This window comes from Anolis sagrei, chromosome 5 (genome assembly GCF_037176765.1).
Source record: "Anolis sagrei isolate rAnoSag1 chromosome 5, rAnoSag1.mat, whole genome shotgun sequence".
NCBI classification, from domain to species: domain Eukaryota; kingdom Metazoa; phylum Chordata; class Lepidosauria; order Squamata; family Dactyloidae; genus Anolis; species Anolis sagrei.
The window spans coordinates 100,569,016-100,589,122 of NC_090025.1; the positions used below are offsets into that span (position 1 = coordinate 100,569,016).

Here is a 20,107-nt window from a genome sequence, read left to right on the forward strand (position 1 = left end):
AGCAACTACAACTCCCAAATGACAAAATCAGTTTTTTGAGTGAAGGACATACATTGGCCTGATAGGTGTCTTGTGTCCAAATTTGGTGTCAATTCGTCCAGTGGTTTTTGAGTTCTGTTAATCCCACAAACGAACATTACATTTTTATTTATATAGATACAAGCCATCCCCTATCACCCCTTGCTGTGGCCCACTCTGGTAGTCGTGGGGGTTCTGTGTGGGAGGTCCCAATTCTATCGGTGGTGGGGTTCAGCATGGTCTTTGATTTTAGGTGAACTATAAATCCCAGCAACTACAACTCCCAAATGTCAAGGTTCTATTTTCCCCAAACTCCACCAGTGTTCACATTTGGGCATATTGAGTATTTGTGCAGAGTTTGGTCCAGATTCATCATTGTTTGAGTCCACAGTGCTCTCTGGATGTAGGTGAACTACAACTCCAAAACCAAAGGACACTGCCCACCAAACCCTTCCAGTATTTTCTGTTGGTCATGGGAGAACTGTGTGCCAAGTTTGGTTCAATTCCATCGTTGGTGGGGTTCAGAATGCTCTTTGATTGTAGGTGAACTATAAATCCCAGCAACTACAACTCCCAAATGACAAAATCAGTTTTTTGAGTGAAGGACATACATTGGGTTGCTAGGTGTCTTGTGTCCAAATTTGGTGTCAATTCGTCCAGTGGTTTTTGAGTTCTGTTAATCCCACAAACGAACATTACATTTTTATTTATATAGAATCTATTATACATATATTAATATTAACATAATAATAAAATTATATTTCATTTCATATATTATTTTTCAGCTATTGCTTCCCGCTCTGAGGAGCCACGCCCCTTAACTTCTCCGCCAATCATTCCCCTTGGTTCCAGTTAGCCTTGGAAAGCCACGCCCTCTGTTGCTGTTCAGGCCACGCCCCTTCCAGCGATTGCTTCCCGCTCTGGGGAGCCCCGCCCACTAAGGCCTCAGCCAATCCGTCCCTGGCAAGCCCCGCCCCCTTGTTTACAAAGGACACGCGCCTAGAGTTCTCAGCCGAGAGGAGTTGGGCGACGGTGTAGCGGCGTTGGTTTTTCCCTCGGTGCATTTGGTGGCAGAGCTAGAAGGAATGGCTCGGCTCCCTCGCGGTCCTAGTGCTCGTCTACTACTCCCCCCGGGTCAGAGCCCTCCTCTACTTCACTTACTGCGGAGCCTGGAAGATCGACGGGGACATCAGAGCCTTGAAGGCACAGCAGCGGAAGTGAGCAGCCCGCCTTACACAATGGCCTGGAATTGGAATTGGAGTCCAAAACAGTTCCCCATTCTCCTCCCAAAGTTGGCACAATAAGAGACCGTTGTAAAGGAGGCCCCCAAATGCCATCCAGCCCAACCCCCTTTCCACCCGGCGGGGAAAGCACCATCAAAGCCCTCCCAACAGATGCCCATGCAGCCTCATAGACATTAGTGCAGGCACGCCCAAACTTGGGTTCTAACAAAGGCCATCCAGTCCAACCCCCTTCTTTCCACCTGGCGGGGAAAGCACCATCAAAGCCCTCCCAACAGATGCCCATGCAGCCTCATAGACATTAGTGCAGGCATGCCCAAACTTGGGTTCTAACAAAGGCCATCCAGTCCAACCCCCTTCTTATCACCAGGTGGGGAAAGCACCATCAAAGCCCTCCCAACAGATGCCCATTCAGCGTCATAGACATTCGTGCAGGCATGCCCAAACTTGGGTCCTAACAAAGGCCATCCAGTCCAACCCCCTTCTTTCCACCCGGCGGGGAAAGCACCATCAAAGCCCTCCCAACAGATGCCCATGCAGCCTCATAGACATTAGTGCAGGCACACCCAAACTTGGGTCCTAACAAAGGCCATCCAGTCCAACCACCTTCTTTCCACCCGGCGGGGAAAGCACCATCAAAGCCCTCCCAACAGATGCCCATGCAGCCTCATAGACATTAGTGCAGGCACGCCCAAACTTGGGTCCTAACAAAGGCCATCCAGTCCAACCCCCTTCTTTCCACCCTGCGGGGAAAGCACCATCAAAGCCCTCCCAACAGATGCCCATGCAGCCTCATAGACATTAGTGCAGGCATGCCCAAACTTGGGACCTCCCGAAGGCCATCCAGTCCAACCCTCTTCTTTCCACCCGGCGGGGAAAGCACCATCAAAGCCCTCCCAACAGATGCCCATGCAGCCTCATAGACATTAGTGCAGGCACACCCAAACTTGGGTCCTAAAAAGGCCATCCAGTCCAACCCCCTTCTTTCCACCCGGCGGGGAAAGCACCATCAAAGCCCTCCCAACAGATGCCCATGCAGCCTCATAGACATTAGTGCAGGCACACCCAAACTTGGGTCCTAACAAAGGCCATCCAGTCCAACCACCTTCTTTCCACCCGGCGGGGAAAGCACCATCAAAGCCCTCCCAACAGATGCCCATGCAGCCTCATAGACATTAGTGCAGGCATGCCCAAACTTGGGACCTCCCAAAGGCCATCCAGTCCAACCCTCTTCTTTCCACCCGGCGGGGAAAGCACCATCAAAGCCCTCCCAACAGATGCCCATGCAGCCTCATAGACATTAGTGCAGGCACGCCCAAACTTGGGTCCTAACAAAGGCCATCCAGTCCAACCCCCTTCTTTCCACCCTGCGGGGAAAGCACCATCAAAGCCCTCCCAACAGATGCCCATGCAGCCTCATAGACATTAGTGCAGGCATGCCCAAACTTGGGACCTCCCGAAGGCCATCCAGTCCAACCCTCTTCTTTCCACCCGGCGGGGAAAGCACCATCAAAGCCCTCCCAACAGATGCCCATGCAGCCTCATAGACATTAGTGCAGGCACACCCAAACTTGGGTCCTAAAAAGGCCATCCAGTCCAACCCCCTTCTTTCCACCCGGCGGGGAAAGCACCATCAAAGCCCTCCCAACAGATGCCCATGCAGCCTCATAGACATTAGTGCAGGCACACCCAAACTTGGGTCCTAACAAAGGCCATCCAGTCCAACCACCTTCTTTCCCTCCAGCGGGGAAAGCACCATCAAAGCCCTCCCAACAGATGCCCATGCAGCCTCATAGACATTAGTGCAAGCATGCCCAAACTTGGGTCCTAACAAAGGCCATCCAGTCCAACCCCCTTCTTTCCACCTGGCGGGGAAAGCACCATCAAAGCCCTCCCAACAGATGCCCATGCAGCCTCATAGACATTAGTGCAGGCATGCCCAAACTTGGGACCTCCCAAAGGCCATCCAGTCCAACCCTCTTCTTTCCACCCGGCGGGGAAAGCACCATCAAAGCCCTCCCAACAGATGCCCATACAGCCTCATAGACATTAGTGCAGGCACGCCCAAACTTGGGTCCTAACAAAGGCCATCCAGTCCAACCCCCTTCTTTCCACCCGGCGGGGAAAGCACCATCAAAGCCCTCCCAACAGATGCCCATGCAGCCTCATAGACATTAGTGCAGGCACGCCCAAACTTGGGTCCTAACAAAGGCCATCCAGTCCAACCCCCTTCTTTCCACCCGGCAGGGAAAGCACCATCAAAGCCCTCCTAACAGATGGCCATCCAGCCTCATAGACATTAGTGCAGGCACGCCCAAACTTGGGCCCTCCCTCCAGGTGCTTTGTACTCTCGCCAAAAGTCATCCAGTCCAACCCTATGTATGTATTTATCTCTCTGTGTCAATCTATCTACTTACCTATCTGTCTGTCTATCTATCTATCTATCTATCTATCTATCTATCTACCTTTATGAAGGAGCCTCCAGTGACACAATGGGTTAAACCCCTGTGCTGACAGGACTGCTGACCTAAAGGCTGACAGTTAGAATCTGGGCAGCAGGGTGAGCTACTGTCTGTCAGCTTCAGCTTCTCATGCAGGGACATGAGAGAAGCCTTCCATGGGAGTGTAACACATCTGGGTGTCCCCTGAGCAACATCCTTGAAGGCGGCCAATTCTTTCACACCAGAAGTGAGAGAATTAGGTCCTTGAGTAAATGGGTCTTTGAGTTAACCGAGAGTGCACTGGTCTATTATTATTAGTATTATTACTCTGCTGGCTGTTGTATTGGATCACACATTGGACACTTCCCAAGTGTCTAGGACTGTGTGATGTATCGGCGAATAATGCGTGCAGATCCCAGTAAGGTGGCCTTCTGCAGCTGGCAGATGATAATTTTGTCAGCGCTGATTGTGTTTATGTGCATGCCAAGGTCTTTAGGCACTGCACCCAGTGTGCCAATCACCACTGGGACCACCTTGACTGGCTTGTGCCAGAGTCTTTGCAGTTTGATCTTTAGATCCTCATATCGTGTCAGCTTTTCCCGTTGTTTCTCTTCAATCCTGCTGCTGCCTGGGATTGCGACATCGACGATCCATACTTTGTTTTTTAACACGATTGTGAGGTCAGGAGTATTGTGCTCCAGAACTCTGTCTGTCTGAATTCGGAAGTCCCAGAGGAGTTTGACGTGTTCATTTTCTGTGACTTTTTCCGGCTTGTGATCCCACCAGTTCTTTGTCGCAGGCAGATGGTATTTGTGGCACAAGTTCCAATGAATCATCTGAGCAATGGTGTTATGCCTCTGCTTGTAGTCTGTCTGCGTGATATTCTTGCAGCAGCTGAGGATGTGATCTATTGTTTCATCTGCTTCCTTGCAGAGTCTGGGATCTGTCATCGACTTTTCAATTCTGGCTTTGATGGCATTGGTTCTAATGGCTTTTTCTTGGGCTGCCAGAATCAGGCCCTCCATCTCCTTTTTCAAAGTTCCATTTGTGAGCCACAGCCATGTTTTTTCTTTGTCAGTTTGGCTCTCAGGTTTTCCCAGGAACTGTCCATGGAGAGCCTTCATTCTCCAGTTTTCTCTTCTGCTCTGGATTGTGTTTTTACGGTATTCACTCTTTGTCTTTTGCACTTGAAGCAGTTTACTACTATTGACTCAATGTTGGTTCTCAACGGCCTTTCACATAATCTGCCAGTGCATGTTTCTCTTCTTCTACCATTTGTTGCACTTGCAGAAGCCCTCTGCCTCCTGATTTTCTGGGCAGGTATAGTCTGTTGGCATCACTACGCGGGTGTAATGAGTAGTGGATTGTCATCAGTTTTCTTGTTTTTCTGTCCACACCCTCCAGCTCTGGTTGTGTCCAGTTCACAATTCCAGCAGTGTATCTAATGACGGGGATGGCCCAGGTGTTGATAGCCTTGATTGTATTTCCGCCATTTAATTTGCTCTTCCAAACCTTTCTGACTCTTTGGATATATTATTTGCTGACCACATTTTTCACGTGCCCATGCTTGATATTGGCCAACTGTAGTATAGCCAGATATTTATAGGCTTCAAGCTGATTGCATTTTATGGTTTGTCCATTTGGCATCTCTATGCCCTTGCTGTGAGTGATTTTCCCTTTCTTTAATGCCACCTTGGCACATTTGTCCAGGCCGAACTCCATACTGATGTCAGTGCTGAAGATTCTGACTGAATTTCTGTTTCTGATTTTCCATAAAACTTTAGATCATCCATGTATAGAAATTGATACATTTTTGGTTAATTTCTTGCTGTTTGGTAGCCCAGGTTTGTTTTCTGTAGAATTAGTGACAGAGGGATCGTTGCAATGATGAACATCAGTGGTGACAGTGAGTCGCCCTGGAAAATTCCTCTCTTGATGTTAACAGTTCCATAGCTTTCGTTGTCCATGAACAACTCAGTTTTCCATTGTTTCATTGCATTTTTGGTGAACTTTCTAATATTTTCACAAACCCTGATGACACCTAGACATTTGATAATCCAACAATATGGCAATGAGTCAAATTATTATTATTATTATTATTATTATTATTATTGGATCCTTGAGTTAATTGAGAGTGCACTGGTTTGTTTATTATTATTATTATTATTATTATTATTATTATTATTATTATTATATTGTGATTCTATGATGAGACGTCGCGAATGATTTAGTGTAATGGTATTATTAATAGTGATGTTGTTATTGTTGTTTATGATATTGCTTTCATTGTAAATTGTCTTTTTATATGTTGTACACCGCCGTGAGTCGCCCTAGGGCTGAGAACGGCGGTCAACAAATGCAGTAAATAAATAAATAAAATAAATAAATATTATTATTAGGTTCTTGAGTTAACTGAGATTGCACTTGTTTATTATTAATAATATTGTGGCGCAGCTGGCTGCGTCTCAGCTGCATTAAGATCACTCTGACCAAAAGGTCATGAGTTCGAAGCCAGCCCGGGTTGGAGTGGGCTTCCAACCAATTGTGTAACCTGTTGTCGACCTTTGCAACCCAAAGGACAGTTGCATCTGTCAAGTAGGAAAATTAGGTACCACCTTGTGTGGAGAGGCTAAATTAACTAATTTATGAGGCCATAAAAAAGACTCCAGCAAAGCACTCCAGCAAAAGCATGCGGGGAATGCGGAAGTACTTCATCAGTGTCGCAGATGGACGATGAAAGCGACAGCTCCCCTGGTGGCCAGAAAAAGTTAATAGCCTCTGTGTATGGCTGTATACGTTGTATGTCAAATTTGCATTGAATGTTTGCCATATATATGTGTACACTGTAATCCTCCCTGAGTCCCCTGCGGGGTGAGAAGGGCGGAATATAAATACTGTAAATAAATAATAAATAAATAATATTTTGGGTCTTTGAGTTAAGCAAGAGCTTGTAGGATTATTATTATTACTAAGTTGATGGTGCCTCATGAGAGTCTTTTGGGGGCCATAGGACTGGCCCTTGACCGCCTCCTGCTGCTTCTTCATTCTGTGACCCCTTCCTTCTCTCCTTTCCTTTTCCCCAGGGAGTCTGAGTCTCCTCCGCAGGGCAATCAAAGCCCTCCTGACAGATGGCCATCCAGCTTCGTAGACATTAGCAACGTCCTGATCAAAGCCCTCCCGACATAAGGCCACAGCACTTCTAGAGACTCCCAAGAAAACAGTGTGCTTGACCCTCTCACGCAGCTCCTTTCTTCTGCCCCTTTCCAGGAACACGAATTACTGTCTGTACTACATGAGGAACAACTCCTAACAGAGTGGCATGCCCTATAGTTGCTCCGGACACGCCCCTTTCAGCTATTGCTTCCCCGCTCTGAGGAGCCCCGCCCACTAAGGCCTCAGCCAATCCGTCCCTGGCAAGTCCCGCCCCCTTGTTTACAACAGACACGCGCAGAGTTCTTCTCAGCCTAGAGGAGTTGGATGACAGTGCAGTGGGGTTGGTTGTTCCCTCGGTGCATTGGGAGCCCATTCTCGACAGGCGGACTCCATTCACAGTGTGGTTGTGCTCCTCGGTGCAACTCAGCATGGCGCCGTGGTGGCAGAACTGGAAGGAATGGTTCGACGCCACCGCGGTCCTGGTGCTCATCTAACTGCTCCTGCCCTGGGTCAGAGCCCTCCTCTTCTTCGCCTACTGCGGAGCCTGGAAGATCGATGGGGACATCTGAGCCTTGAAGGCACAGCAGCGGAAGTGAGTACCCGCCCTCCTCATTGGCCTGGAATGGGAACTGGAGTCCAAAACAGTTCCCCTCTCCTCCCAAAGTTGGCACAATAAGAGACCATTGTAAAGGGCCCCCCAAATGCCATCCAGTCCAACCCCCTTCTTTTCGCAAGGAGGGGAAAGCACCATCAAAGCCCTCCCAACAGATGCCCATGCAGCCTCATAGACATTAGTGCAGGCATGCCCAAACTTGGCTCCTCCTTCCAGGTGCTTTGGACTTCAACTCCCAGAATTCCTAACAGCCTTATTATTATTAGTCACCCACTGTCACACGTTGCTGTGGCCCAGTCAGTGTATATGTATTTTGTGCGTGTATGTATGAGTATATGTGTATATATGTGGTTTTGCGCATGCGCTGTAATGCATTTTTATGTTTTGGCTTTTTAAGCCCCTTTGCAGGTACTCCAGGGCTACCTTCTCATCATTTGTCATGGAAATGGTCACCTCGCCCCCCCAGGTCATCATAACTGAGCACCGCAGTGTGTCCTGGACCTACTCGGCAACCAGCCACAACCCCTCCATCCTCTCGTAAGTCTCCTCCTATCATATTGGCAGCCTTGGTAGATCAGGCTTGGTCCAGATCAGGTTTGGTCCAGATCTGTCTTCGGCGGTGCTCACAGTGTCTCAGGTTGTAAGTGAACTACAACTCCCAGAAATGAAGGTCAGTTCCCCCCAAAGCCCTCCTGTATTTGAAAGGTCAGCGGTTCAAAATTGGGGGTGAGCTCCTGGCATTAGGCCCAACTTCTGCCAACTTAGTCGTTCAAAAACATGGAAACAAGTAGATGAATAGGTACCGCTTCTGTGGGAAGGTAAGGGCGCTGCATGCAGTCATGCCAGTGGCCACATGGCCTTGGAGGTGTCTACGGACAACCCCAGCTCCTAGAAATGGAGGTCCCACAGTCGGACTCGACTAGGCCTAATGTCAGGGGAAACCTTTACCTTTACTTATATATATCTATACGTTTCTTCCTGTGTGGCCTTCCCCCTCCTTCCTTCCTTCAGTCACAAACCCTCCTTTTCTTTCTTCCTCCCTCTTTTCTTTCTTTCCTCCCCTTGCTTTACCTCATAACACCTTCCCCCTTTTCTCTTCCTTTCCTCTCTCTCTCACTCCCTTTTTCCTCTCCTTTTTCTTCTTTCCTTCCTTTCCAAATCTCTTGGGAAGATAGTCGGACAAATGGGTATCTGGACAATGGTTGGTCCAGCGGATTTGATGGTGGAGGAGCATTTATGCTGGTGGTCTTTGCTTCTTCCAGCACGCAAACTTCACAAATGCGGCTGGTGGGGACGAGGGACAGGGCCTTCTTGGAGGCAACCCCCCGCCTGTGGAATTCGCTCCCCAGTGAAATTAGATCAGTGCCCTCCCTCCTTTCTTTCAGAAGAAAACTGAAGGCTTTTGGCTAATGGATATAATGGCACCTGAACAGTGAATTGGACCAGACAACGATTGTTATCATGGCAATGTTTTTATGACTGATAAAATGTTGTTTTAATGTGTTGTGTGGTATGATTTTATTCTGCTTTTATAATTGTAATTATTGCGGCACCGAATCGCTGTCATTGTGAGCCGCTCTGAGTCCCCCTGCAGGGGTGAGAAGAGCGGGATAAATATGATGTAAATAAAAAAATAAATGACCCAACCCAATGGAGAGTTTCCTCTTGCCTTCCTCACAGAACTTGAAAGCTGGAAGAGGCCAACCAGCTGGAAGAGGACGAGCCCATGGAGGTGGAAATGGGTGAGTTGGAAGCGTGGTAGGGAGGAAGGAGGCAGGTTTTTCCTTCCATTTTCAGTGAGACAGGCCCGTAGCCAGGATTTTGTTTTGAGGGGGGCTGAGATTGATTCCCGGGGGGGGGGGGGGGGGGGGGGGGGCGGCTGAGTATAAGTGAAAGAGGGTCTACCCTAGCAAACCTTTTGTATTGTTACCCCAATACCTCATGCATATGGCATATATTGAGTATGGTGATCTGATCATGATATGAATAAACATAACAGTTTAAATAATGCACCAGTAAGGCCTTCTCGCGGACCATCATGAGAATTTCGGGGGAGGGGGGAGGCCCCCCAAGCCCCCCCTTCTCCCCCGGCTACATGCCTGCAGTGAGATAGAGTATTTAGGCACTTTAGCAGCCGAAATCTTCAGCCCAGCTCCCTGCCAACCTAGCGGATCAAAAACAGCAATTTCAGTAGATGAATAGGAACTGCATTTAGCGGGGAGGTATTTTAGGCATGGCGATATAAGCAGGCGTGCCTCTTGCTTAGCCACGCCTCAGTCTGAGAGAGCTCTCAGTGTGAGAGCAGCCTCTCTGTGTGGGAGAAAAGGCCTTAGTGGGAGCAGGCCTCACTGTGGGATATGACTGTGCGTCATATCATCCATTTCGTAGTTCTCCTTCCTCAGCCTTTTGCAGTTTTCCAGGTTTCAATATTCTTAGGATGGTGTCTTCAGGCTCTATAGGCCCCAGTCATACAATTTCGTTCAGTGCAGACATCACAAGTGGGGAAGCTGGTTTCTGATGCAGATTTCCACCACAGGGCCATCACTGCTGCCTGTCATGAGGAGGACATAGAGGTAATCGAGGCTGATTCCAGCTCCTCCACATCCGCGGCCGCTTCTTCTACAAGCACCAGGAAATGACTCCCGATTAGCATTTTAAACAAGTTTTTATTAAGGCATCCAAGGTCTTGCTGATAAGTTTGTGTAGACTATTTGCTACAACTCCTCTCTGATTGTTTCTCTCAATTACAAAGATGGAAGGACTGAGCAGCAGGACCTGTCTTGTGATTGATCCCATAGACATTCCTACAGAGACTAGTGATCGGACGAGGACTAAGACACATCCCCGGGCACTTTCCACAGCCATCTCGGCGCTGCTGACTCTCCCTCTGCCTCACCTCCTCTTTCACTGTGGCACATAGAAAATAATAATTTTGCAAGCTAGTAGAGCTTGTGGTATGATGACAGCCATTACATGCAGATACCTGCAGATCTTTTTTTTACTTGACCACAGCAGCAAGGATATGTATTCCCCGCATATGGAAAACTGAAAACACAGCAACTTTTGATTCATGGATCAATAAGGCTATGGATGTCATGAATATGGACTTGCTAACACAAAAAATAAGAAAAAATAGAACAACAACAGATAACACCAACTGGAACAAGTTCATTAATTTTCTAAAGAAAAATAATCTCAAATATTGTTAAAATAGGAAGGAAAGAAGAATTCCGGAAGTGATGTTAAAAGTAGGTTAAAAATTAACTATCAAAACAAAATACGTTGGGAATGAATTAAACTCAGGTTGCTTGAGGTTCCTGGAAGTTAGGGGGAAACTATATGTATTTATGTATTTATGTACTGATGTGTATAGATATCGAAATGTGTTGTAGGGGGAGGGGGGGGGGCTAGGACAAGATTTAGTTTAGGAATTTGGGCTAGGTAAATAACTTGATAGATAGGAACGAATACGACTTGAGAAAATAGACATGGGTGATTGTGTAGAATATAATACATAGAGAGAAATATACAGCCTTTAAGGCAACTACCCTTTTAATCTTGTATATAAATTTGTCTGTATTGTTCGTCTTGTCTGTCAGTTTGTATACGTTGAAAAAATCTTTTCAATAAAAATAATTAAAAACAAAAACAAAAAACAAAGACACTGAATTTTTAACCTCCCAAGTGCCTATCTTTATGTGCCTATCTCTATGTGTGTGTACCAATAGGAATACATTTTAACTACTGATATGGGTTAATAAGTAGCAGTTAATGAAACACTGCCCGGTGCTCCCATGGCTTTTTTTCACAGCAGAAATGTATCTTAATATTAAACAATGGTGCGCTTTCCATCTGAATAGGTCTTTTTACAGTTTGTAACAATTGTGTATGTTGATGAATATTTACTTGTTAGCTTATTTATTGGAGAATAAGGGGGAGGGAGGGAGAGTCAGTATTTATTTATTTATACATCTATATTTTTACCTCTGTAAATAAAAAATAAATTAAGTGTTTTGAACCTGCTTTGGTGAGACCGTGCTTTTTTGGCCTCCGGGTCAAGCATCCGACTCTGCCTGAAGTTGGCTTGACCAACTGGCCAAGGAATCATAATCATAATCATAATAATAGACTGACTAGCCAAAGAATAATAATAATAATAATTGACTGACTAGCCAATTAATAATAATTTTAAAAAACTGGCAAAAGAAAGCTCTCCATGGACAGTTTCTGGCAAAAATTGAGACCAAATTGACAAAGAAAAAAACATGGCTGTGGCTCACAAATGTAACTCTGAAAAAGGAGACGGAGGGCCTGATTCTGACAGCCCAAGAACAAGCCATTAGAACCAATGCCATCAAAGACAGAATTGAAAAGTCGACAACAGATCCTAAATGTAGACTCTGCAAGGAAGCAGATGAAACAGATCACATCCTCAGCTGCTGCAAGAAGATCGCACAGACAGACTACAAGCAGAGGCATAACACCATTGCTCAGATGATTCATTGGAACTTATGCCACAAATACCGTCTGCCTGCAACAAAGAATTGGTGGGATCACAAGCCAGAAAAAGTCACAGAGGATGAACATGCCAAACTCCTCTGGGACTTCCAGATTCAGACAGACAGAGTTTTGGAACATAATACTCCTGACCTCACAATTGTGTTAAAAAACCAAGTATGGATTGTCGATGTCGCAATCCCAGGTGACAGCAGGATTGCAGAGAAACAACAGGAAAAGCTGACACAATATGAGGATTTAAAGATCGAACTGTGAAGACTCTGGCACAAACCAGTAAAGGTAGTCCCAGTGGTGATCGGCACACTGGGTGCAGTGTCTAAAGACCTTGGCCTGCACTTAAACACAATCAGCGCTGACAAAATTACCATCTGCCAGCTGCAGAAGGCCACCTTACTGGGATCTGCACGCATTATTCGCCAATACATCACACAGCCCTAGACACTTGGGAAGTGTCCGACGTGTGATCCAATTCAACAACCAGCAGAGTGTCTGCTATGGACTCATCTTGTTGTATTTATAATAATAATAATAATAATAATAATAATAATAATAATAATAATAATAATAATTGACTGACTGGCCAAGGAATTATTATTATTATTATTCCTTGGCCATTCGGATTATTATTGTTGTTGTTATTATTATTATTATTATGTTTTTTGTACCCTGGCTTGAAAAGGTCATGGACTGTTGTCCCTTGGTGGCCACTGAGGGCCAGAGATATTGACCACCAGAGTCCTTAGTCTAGGCCAGTGTTTTTCATCCTGGAGGTCGGGATCCCTGTAGTGGACCATCAGAAAACACATATTTCTGATGGTCTTCAGAACCCCTTTGGCAAAGAAGGATGAAGATTTCTCCACTTGTCCTTCTCTTCCTTTTTGGAAACAGACGGCAAATCCACCAAAAGCCCTCCTTCATTGTGATTGGCCGGCCTCTCGGTCAAGGGGAGGGCTGTTTCTGAGACTCCAAGCAGGGAGGGGAGAGCAAGTGTGCTTGGCACATGGCAGGCAAGGGAGAGGGAGGTTCACACCAGCAAATTGCTTCAAGGCATGGGGGTTCTGTGTGGGAAGTTTGGCCCAATTCTATCCTTGGTGGAGATAAGAATACTCTTTGATTGCAGGTGGTATTAATCCAACAACTACAACTCCCAAATGTCAAAGTCTATATTCCCCAAACTCCATAAGTGTTCACATTTGGGCATATTGAGGATCCGTGCCAAGTTTGGTCCAGATCCATCATTGTTTGAGTCCACAGTGCTCTCTGGATGGAGGTGAACAACAGCTCCCAAACTCAAGGTCAAGGCCCACCAAACCCTTCCAGTATTTTCTGTTGGTTATGGGAGTTCTGTGTGCCAAGTTTATTTATTTATTTGTTTATTTTAATCATTTGTACCTTGCCCTTCTCAACTCCCAGAGAGGGGACTCAAGGCGGCTCAATGTTTACATTACGATTCATGATAGGAGCACAATTACGATTGTGAGGTAGCAACTAAAATAATGCTATGGTTGGGGGTCACCACAACATGAGGAACTGTATGAAGGGGTCACGGCATTAAGAGGGTTGAGAAACACTGGTCTAGAGAGAGTAACTTTCTACCTCTGACTCCATTATGGAGCAGATCAGAATGGAAGCAGTTGAGTAGATCAGTAACTTCATCAATGGAATAATATAGACTAAACGTGTGCATCTGTTTTCTGGAGTTTTTATGCAGTAAGCTTCAAGGAAGGTTTACAAGGCACAGGTAAGTAATTCAGGCACAGGGAAGTAGTTCCTCCCTGTTACTTGACCATTTCAGATCCAACTTAAACAAGTGCCCAGAACTTTACAACGAATGCCTTCAAGTTACTGTCACACTGATGGAAGAATTTGATCTGTGGTGTAGAAAATGGGAAAAGATTACACTTGCATTGGAAGCTGTAAAAGATTAAACACAGGGCAAAACACAGGTAGGGTTGCCACCAAATATAAACTCTTCAATAGGCTACCTTATGTGTGTAGCTTGTATGAGGCACGCAGAGACTTTAGTTTGGTATGAACAAAGAAAGATGTTTATTTATTTACTTAGAACAGGCACAGAAGCTTAATGTTTGCAATATTCTTGTACAAAGCTTTTTGGTTTCAGAAGTAGTTCAGTGCTTGAATTCCAGTCAAAACCTTTAAACTTTTAGTACTCTACTAAACAGTTCCGTCAAATACAAACAGCCCAGTTCTCCAGGGTCTGTTCAATCCTATAGTTCTTCCTTTGATGTAACTATTATATAATACAAGCTAAACTTCCTTCTTTCTCCCTTTTCAATTCCTAACTGTCATCTCCAACTGTCAAATTCCAACTCCTAACTGACTTCTCCAAATTCCAAACCCCTAACTGACTTCTTTTTAAATGTCTTGTCATAGCTCCGCCCACTTTTCTCCAGGGCTATTAACCAATCAGGTGGTGACACATACCCTCAAGGCTGCCAGTACTAACAAAATGGATGCCTGCTGGCTCCGCCCCTTCTTGGCTTTGAGCTAAGAAAATGGCTGTTTGGTTTCCCGCCTTTAAGGAACCAAACACCAGCCCTGCACAGTAGGCCAGTACATTACAGAAGCATATCCTGTTAAACTGGTTTTTTTTTCCGAATGTGAAGAAATGCTTTTTAATTTCTGCAATATTACCAGTGTCAACAGCTACAAATGAAAAGTTGTTTTCAACTCGTAAACATCTGAAAACATACATAGGAAGCACAATGCAGCAAGGAAGTCTGACTGGACTTGCTCTCTTGAGTATCCACCAAAGTTTATCGATGGAGCCTGATTTCTGTCAAAGTGTTTGTTTGTCTTGTCAGGAGCGACTTGGGAAACTGCAAGTTGCTTCTGGTGTGAGAGAATTGGCTGTCTGCAAGGATGTTGCCCAGGGGACGCCCAGATGATGTGATGTTTTTATCATCCTTGTGGGAGGCTTCTCTCATGTCCTCGCAATTGGGAGCTGGAGCTGATAGAGGGAGCTCATCCGCCACCGGGGCTCCTTCTGTCAAAGTGTATTGACACTGAAAGAAATGTTTGGTGAGCCAGGAAGGAATATCAATGGCAAAGGGGGGAAGTGGTAGTAGGATTTCTGAACATCTAAAGATCTTTAAAATAATATAAAAAGCAACAATCTAGGAAAGTAACTAATTACTTTTGGCGGGGGGAGAGGCACAAGGAACACTGGACACATTGTTTTAAGACAGTGTTTCTCAACCTGGGGGTCGGGACCCCTGGGGGAGCCGTGAGGGGGGTGTCAGAAGGGTCGCCAAGGACCATCAGAAAACACAGTATTTTCTGTTGGTCATGGGGGTTCTGTGTGGGAAGTTTGACCCAATTCTATCATTGGTGGGGTTCAGAAGGCTCTTTGATTGCAGATGAACTATAAATCCTAGCAACTTCAACTCTCAAATGTAAAAGTCTATTTTCCCCAAACTCCGCCACTGTTCACATTTGGGCATATTGGGGATTTGTGCCAAGTTTGGTCCAGATCTATCATTGCTCTCTGGATGTAGGCGAACTACAACTCCAAAACCGCATTGAGTCACCTAATATAGGTTGAGAAACGCGGTATAGAAATAAAGCAAATAAATAAAACTCAAGGTCAATACCCACCAAACCCTTCCAGTATTTTCTGTTGGTCATGGGAGTTCTTTGTGCCAAGTTTGGTTCTATTCCATTGTTGGTGGAGTTGAGAATGCTCTTTTTGTTAGGTGAACTATAAATCCTAGGAACTACAACTCCCAAATGACAAAGCCCACTCCCACAGGTATTCAAATCTGGGCGTATTTGGTATTTGTGCCAAATTTGGTCCAACGAATGAAAATACATCTGGCATATCAGATATTTTCATTACGATTCATAGCAATAGCCAAAGTTATGAAGTAGCAACGAAAATAATTTTATGGTTGGGGGTCACCACCACAGGAGGTGTATTAAGGGGTCGTGACATTTGGAAGGTTGAGCACCACTGTTTTAAGAAAAGGCTGTGCTCATGTTTAGTTTTCCCTCTGTGTATCTCATTTCATGCTCAAAACAGTGCTCCTCCCCTCTTTCCTCTGTTGTATTAGAGGGGACGTGGTTTTAAAAAGGGAATTTTCAGAGATGTTCCCAATGCCCGTATGTCCTGATTTACTACCATATTGGCCAATTTCTGCAGTAGGCCTATGTTTACAGAAAATGCTGATTGTATGAGAAATCAGTGCTCCAAAGAAGTTACTATTCAAGGATAACAGTACATCCGGACACAACCAGCTAGCTGTTGGCGAGTTAGAACCCCCAAGTTTCCCAGTCGCTCTGGAGCCATGTTTGCAACAGACTAACACATAAGATACAGTCATGGTCAGAGAACAACAGACTATAGTTGTGCCATAGTTGTGTCATTGTTAGGATCCCACGTGTGCTATAATGTCAATCAAAATCATAAACAATAAATGAACAACTGTATAGCTAGCTTAGACCAATGAAATGATTTGTCTTTGGGAACCAATGAGAATGTATATTCCATTTACTATTAAAGCTCTGGAGCCCCATTGGGGGTTGCGACAAACTCTTTGATTGCATTCCTGTATGCTTGTTTGTCATTATTGCTATGGCCACGCAATAAATAGTTTTTGTAGTTCAACTTTTGTGGTGTCCTTCCTTGCCCTCCCCATTGGAAAGGGGACTCCTGCTTTTTGGAAAATAATGTATATTCCGGTGTATAAGACTACTTTTTAACCCAAGAAAATCTTCTCAGAAGTCAAGGGTCGTCTTATATGCGGGGTCGTCTTATCCGCGGGAGTAGTCTTATACATGAGAGTAGTCTTGTACACGAGAGTAGTCTTATACACGGAAGTAGTCTTATACGTGGGTCGTCTTATACACGGGAGTCGTCTTATAGCGCGGGTGCTGAAACTTCCAATCAGATTGGAGAATCTGTGGTTGCCGCATATGGTGGGGGGAGCTAAAAAATGGCAATGGACATGTCCCTGCCATATGCAACGACTGTATGAAAGCATTGAGGGCAATGCTGTACAAGTACAGTAGAAGAAAATCCATTCATCAGGATTCGTGGACTTAATGCGGTCCTGATGGTGAGGTGAAGGAGCACCTCACCGGGAAGGTGAAAGTGAAGGGTGGAGCAAGCTGCAGGCTTCCGGGGTGCCTGGGGTATGGAAAAAAGAGATAGAGTGGCTCTGGGCCCAGAAAAACACAACTCTTTTACATGTCTGGCTCTTCCTTGTGTCCTGTTACCATACCTCCTCCTCTGCCTCTCAGATCTCGCTCCTGAAGACTGCAGTGAAGTGGTGCAGGTGCGCATTTATTTATTTATTTATTTACTGCATTTGTAGACCGCCGTTCTCAGCCCTAGGGCGACTCACGGCGGTGTACAACATATAAAAACAATTTACAATAAAGGCAATATCACAAACCACAATAACAACATCATTATCACTAATACAATTACACTAAATCAATTCGCGATGTCTCATCATAGAATCACAATCCAATCTTGTTATCCATATTCCGTTCCAATCATCGTTTCCAGTTGTTGTAGCACTTAGTTAAACGCCTTCTCAAACAACCACGTCTTTAGTCTCTTGCGGAATGTCATAAGGGAGGGCGCCTGTCTGATGTCTACAGGGAGGGTGTTCCACAGCCGGGGGCCCACCACCGAGAAGGCCCTATCCCTTGTCCCCGCCAGGCGTGCCTGTGAGGCAGGCGGGATCGAGAGAAGGGCCTCCCCAGACGATCTCAAAGTCCTCGTGGGCTCATAGGCCGAGATGCGGTCAGACAGGTATTTTGGGCCGGAACCCTTTAGGGCTTTGTAGGCCAACACCAGCACCTTGAATTGGGCCCGGTAGCAGATCGGCAGCCAGTGGAGCTGGAACAACAAGGGCGTTGTGTGCTCCCTGCGTCCCGCTCCTGATAGTAACATGGCTGCCGCGCGTTGAACTAGCTGGAGCTTCCGGGCCGTCTTCAAGGGCAGCCCCACGTAGAGAGCATTGCAGTAGTCAAGGCGGGATGCGACCAGAGCGTGTACTACCGTGGCCAAGTCAGACTTCCCGAGGTACGGGCGCAGCTGGAGCACGAGCCTGAGCTGTGCAAATGCTCCCCTGGTCACCGCTGAAACCTGGGGATCCAGGCTCAACGATGAATCCAGGATCACACCCAAGCTGCGAACCTGCGCCTTCAAGGGGAGTGCGACCCCATCCAGCACAGGCTGTAACCCTATACCCTGTTCGGCCTTGCATGTGCGAGATCTGAGAGGCAGAGATGGAGGGACAGTAATAGGAAAATTACCATATTGAAATCAAATCTGATGCTTTTAAAAATTTTATTTGGTGTGTGTTGGAAGAGGGGTAGTCTTAGACTGCGAATATATCCCAAACTCTATATTTTAAGTGGAAAAGTTGGGGATCGTCTTATACGCCCAGTCGTCTTATACGCCGGAATATATGATATTTTGGATTCTTTGCCTCTACAGTATGTGTGTGTGTGTGAGAGAGAGAACACATGGGTCATACAGGTGTGTAAATAAACACAGTTGTCATTATATTTAATTTGGCCTTTAGATTTATGCTTCCCAAAAAGGGGAAATTGTGATGTGGCACTCTTTCTGGCTAAATAAAAGCTGCAGGAAAAATTGATGGTTATTTATACATAAAAGGGGAAAACCCTGTTTTTGTAGGGATTTCATAGCACTGCAAACAAAACAAAAATCAAATTGGTTAGATCAGATGCCTCTATCGTCACCTTTGACTCTCATGTTGAAATGTTACTTCTACAATTTGTAACTCAATTTCTACAACAAATAGAGACAACTCAAGATGGTTTACAGTTTCAGAAGAAGACTTATAATAAATAATCTAAAATACTACAAAACAGCCATCATTTAAAACAAACAAACAAACAACAGAAGCATAAAGTAAATTAAAGAACATTGTATTTCGAAAATGCTCCCTGAAATAAAACTAAGTATGCTTGAAAGTAAGCAACCATATTGCCAGACGTTTGTCAATGAAACCTGGTTGTTGTATAGATTCTCCATTTTTATAGTAAATGGGAAAATCATTTAATACTTTGGCACTGACGTAACTAAGTCTGCAACTCCAAACTCTGCTCTCATTTCTTGGCAAATTGAATAAAACAATGTTTGATTTCCTAAAGCTGCTTCAATTCAAGAGAACTGGGGCTTAGGAAAACAAAATTTTGATGTTGTGTCTAGGAGCTGCTATTTATGGCTAAGATGGAGCCACTCTAATGTTTTGGATATGCTCTACCGTCAGGTATCAGGTCAGGTCAGATCAGGATCACGACAACACATGGCTTTAGCTGGAGAGTTGGATCTGACTGGCTGGATTGAGGCCAATATATCTTGATGTTGCCATTGTTTATTCTTATAGTCCACAGTGAATCTTAAGAATCAAAATAGAGAGCTAGGACTGGGACCATTCTGGACTAAACAACAACATTTTTACAGATTTTCCAAATCCGTTTCTCTATTCTAGTCTGTCCAAACCTCTAATAGCTGAGGCACACTCCTTTCTAATTAATGTTCAATGAACTGTTGATTTTTTTAAAAAAAATGATTTTTAATAGTGAATACAATCAAGACATATTGATAACAATAAACACAATAGACAAACTATAAATAAAAATGATACAAAGAAAACAAACATCAAACATACAGTAGTTCTTTGTGCAGTGAAAGTGGGGGAACATGAATATAGAGAAAAGTATGGAAACAGAGAAGAGAAAAGAGAAAAAAATAAAATAATAATAATAATAATAATAATAATAAAACCAAGAAAAAAAGAAAGAACGGGGAGGAGAGGAGAAGAAGTAGATGGGATGGAGGATTGGGAAAAGAGGGGATTATGAACTGTTAATTTTTTTTAAAAAAACTGTTAATTTTTAAAAACTGTTTTCTGAACTGTTATTTTTTTTTTAAGAATTACATCCTTTTTGTTTTATGCACAAGGGATTATTTTGGGGCAATTCTCCCAGATATGCCCCAGAACCATGTGGAGGGTCATCTTTGACCCTCCTCGTGGTTTTGGACTGCAATTGCCAGATTCCCTCATTGATTATGTTGTTTGTTGTTCATTCTTTCAGTCGTTTCCAACTCTTTGTGA

General features: G+C 44.9%; 1 long non-coding RNA gene across 1 annotated transcript; it reads left to right on the forward strand.

Moving 5' to 3' along the window:
- Window positions 1–935: 935 nt before the first annotated feature.
- Window positions 936–10,864, forward strand: LOC132775419 (uncharacterized). The gene is made up of 5 exons (XR_009631533.2): window positions 936–1,235; window positions 6,784–7,445; window positions 7,864–8,003; window positions 9,147–9,208; window positions 10,003–10,864. It is a non-coding gene; the product is annotated as an uncharacterized lncRNA (long non-coding RNA).
- Window positions 10,865–20,107: the final 9,243 nt, after the last annotated feature.